The sequence below is a fragment of the Lolium rigidum genome, chromosome 2 (assembly GCF_022539505.1).
Source record: "Lolium rigidum isolate FL_2022 chromosome 2, APGP_CSIRO_Lrig_0.1, whole genome shotgun sequence".
NCBI classification, from domain to species: domain Eukaryota; kingdom Viridiplantae; phylum Streptophyta; class Magnoliopsida; order Poales; family Poaceae; genus Lolium; species Lolium rigidum.
In genome coordinates, this window is record NC_061509.1 from 183,533,505 (window position 1) to 183,537,532 (window position 4,028).

Here is a 4,028-nt window from a genome sequence, read left to right on the forward strand (position 1 = left end):
TGGCAAGACAAAGTAAGTTTGGGGGAGGAACCTGATAATTTGTTGATGAAGAAGGGGATGCCTTGGGCATCCCCAAGCTTAGACGCTTGAGTCTTCTTGATATATGCAGGGGTGAACCACCGGGTGCATCCCCAAGCTTAGAGCTTTCACTCTCCTTGATCATGTTGCATCATACTCCTATCTTGATCCTTGAAAACTTCCTCCACACCAAACTCGAAACAACTCATTAGAGGGTTAGTGCACAATATAAATTGACATATTCAGAGGTGACACAATCATTCTTAACACTTCTGGACATTGCATAATGCTACTGGACATTAGTGGATCAAAGAAATTCATCCAACATAGCGAAAGAGGCAATGCGAAATAAAAGGCAGAATCTGTCAAAACAGAACAGTTCGTATTGACGAATTTTAAAATGGCACCAGACTTGCTCAAATGAAAATGCTCAAATTGAATGAAAGTTGCGTACATATCTGAGGATCATGCACGTAAATTGGCATAATTTTCTGAGCTTCCTGCAGGGCAGTGGGCTCAGATTCGTGACAGCAAAGAAATCTGGAACTGCGCAGTAATCCAAATCTAGTACTTACTTTTCTATCAACGGCTTAACTTGGCACAACAAAACTCAAAACTAAGATAAGGAGAGGTTGCTACAGTAGTAAACAACTTCCAAGACACAAAATAAAAACAAAGTACTGTAGGTAAAAACATGGGTTGTCTCCCATAAGCGCTTTTCTTTAACGCCTTTCAGCCTAGGCGCGTAAAGTGTGTATCAAGTATTATCGAAGGGTGGTACTTCTACAGCGGGGTGTGGGCTTTTCTCGACCAGGCATATTATATTAGATACATAAGTTTCAGCATCTCCCTTTTCATTAGTCTTAGGCGTGCTACTCTCGTCAAACAAATTTTCGGGAACAAGCCAAGCATAGTTATTTTCTAGTGCATCATTCATAGCTAGGAGCTTACATGGTATTGGTGCTTTGATCTCCCCTCCATCATCAATATTATTAGTGTATCTTATTCTATCCATATCCATCTTTTCAAGGAGACTAACAAAATTAGTAGGAGAACCAAGCATATTAAATTTAGCAAACACCTTTCTAGCTTCTCTTGCTAGACCACCAAATTCTCTAAGAAGGGTTTCTAATACAAAATCTTTCTTTTCCCCTTCTTCCATATCACCAAGTGTGAAAAACATGTGTTGGATTATAGGATTAAGATTAATAAATTTGGTTTCCAACAAGCGAACTAAATGCGCAGCAGCAATTTCATAAGTAGGCGCAAGATCTACCAAGTGTCTATCTTCAAAATTTTCAATGGTACTAACATGGTTGAAGAATTCTTCTATATTATTTCTCCCAACTATAGACCCACGTCCTACCGGTATGTTCTTTGTGGTAAAATCAAAAGGAAACATGATGAAATAAGTAAAGTAAATGCAAGTAAACTAATTTTTTTGTGTTTTTGATATAGAAAACAAGATAGCAAATAAAGTAAAACTAGCAACTAATTTTTTTGTATTTTGATTTAGTGCAGCAAACAAAGTAGTAAATAAAACAAAGCAAGACAAAAACAAAGTAAAGAGATTGAGAAGTGGAGACTCCCCTTGCAGCGTGTCTTGATCTCCCCGGCAACGGCGCTGAAAAATATGCTTGATGGCGTGTATTTCACACGTTCGTTGGGCAACCCCAAGAGGAAGGTATGATGAGCACAGCGAGCAAGTTTTCCCTCGGAAAGAAACCAAGGTTTATCGAACCAGGAGGAGCCAAGAAGCACGTTGAAGGTTGATGGCGGCGGGATGTAGTGCGGCGCAACACCGGAGATTCCGGCGCCAACGTGGAACCTGCACAACACAACCAAACTACTTTGCCCCAACGAAACAGAGTGAGGTTGTCAATCTCACCGGCTTGCTGTAACAAAGGATTAACCGTATTGTGTGGAAGATGATTGTTTGCAGAGAAAACAAGTAGAACAAGTATTGCAGTAGATTGTATTTCGAGTAAAGAGAATTGGACCGGGGTCCACAGTTCACTAGAGGTGTCTCTCCCATAAGACGAACAGACATGTTGGGTGAACAAATTACAGTTGGGCAATTGACAAATAAAGAGAGCATGACAATGCACATACATATCATGATGAGTATAGTGAGATTTAATTGGGCATTACGACAAAGTACATAGACCGCCATCCAACCGCATCTATGCCTAAAAAGTCCACCTTCGAAGTTATCATCCGAACCCCTCCAAGTATTAAGTTGCAAGCAACGGACAATTGCATTAAGTATGGTGCGTAATGTAATCAACAACTACATCCTTAGACATAGCATCAATGTTTTATCCCTAGTGGCAACAAGACAACACAACCTTAGAACTTTTCGTCACTCGTCCTGGTGTCAATGCGTGCATGAACCCACTATCGAGCATAAGTACTCCCTCTTGGAGTTAAAAGCATCTACTTGGCCGGAGCATCTACTAATAACGGAGAGCATGCAAGATCATAAACAACACATAAGCATAACTTTGATAATCAACATAACAAGTATTCTCTATTCATCGGATCCCAACAAACGCAACATATAGAATTACATATAGATGATCTTGATCATGATAGGCAGCTCACAAGATCCGACAATGATAGCACAATGGGGAGAAGACAACCATCTAGCTACTGCTATGGACCCATAGTCCAGGGGTAGACTACTCACACATCACACCGGAGGCGACCATGGCGGCGTAGAGTCCTCCGGGAGATGAATCCCCTCTCCGGCAGGGTGCCGGAGGCGATCTCCAGGATCCCCCGAGATGGGATCGGCGGCGACGGCGTCTCGGCAATGTTTTCCGTATCGTGGCTCTCGGTGCGGGGGTTTCGTCACGGAGGCTATTTGTAGGCGGAAGGGCAAGTCGAGAGGCGGCACGGGGGCCCACACCACAGGGCCGCGCGGCCAAGGGGGGCCGCGCCGCCCTAGGGTTTGGCTCCCCGTGGCCCCTCTTCGTCTCTCCTTCGGACTTCCGGAAGCTTCGTGAGAAAATAGGCCTCTCGGGCTTTTATTTCGTCCAATTCCGAGAATATTTCTTTACTAGGATTTCTGAAACCAAAAACAACTAGAACAAAGAATCGGCACTTCGGCATCTTGTTAATAGGTTAGTTCCATAAAATGCACGAATATGATATAAAGTGTGCATAAAACATGTAGATAACATCAATAATGTGGCATGGAACACAAGAAATTATCGATACGTTGGAGACGTATCATATATCGATGCATGAGGGATAGCAGGATCTCACAGTTTAAGGCTGTGGTTAGATTTATCTTAATTACTTTCTTGTATTTGCGGATGCTTGCAAGGGGTTTAATCACAAATATGTATTAGTCCTAGGAAGGGCGGTGCATTAGCATTGGTTCACCCACACAACACTTATCAAAACAATGAAGATTAATCAACTATATGAAGCGAAAGCACTAGACTAAATTCCCGTGTGTCCTCAAGAACGTTTGGTCATCATAAGTAAACAAACCGGCTTGTCCTTTGTGCTAAAAAGGATTGGGCCACTTGCTGCAATTATTATTCTCGCATTTTACTTACTTGTATTTTATTTATCTACTATATCCAAATCTCCTGAAAACTTGTCTGTGAGCATTTACAGTGAATTCTTCATCGAAACTGCTAGTCAACACCTTCTGCTCCTCGTTGGGTTCGACACTCTTATTTATCGAAAGTACTACGATACACCCCCTATACTTGTGGGTCATCAAGACTATTTTCTGGCGCCGTTGCCGAGGAGTGAAGCGCTATTGGTAAGTGGAATTGGTAAGGAAAACTTTTACTGTACGTGCTGTTTTTATTTCTGCATGCTGCTATAATTCATTATGGAGAGATCTTCTCTTGAATTCCTATTTGGAAAATCTACTATTACTGCAACGGTAGTGGATGAGGCGCCAGGTGAGAAAGTGATTCCATATAAAATACCTATGAAAATTATTGAACGTGTTGTGGATAACCGCTACGAAGGGGATGGAACTGTCC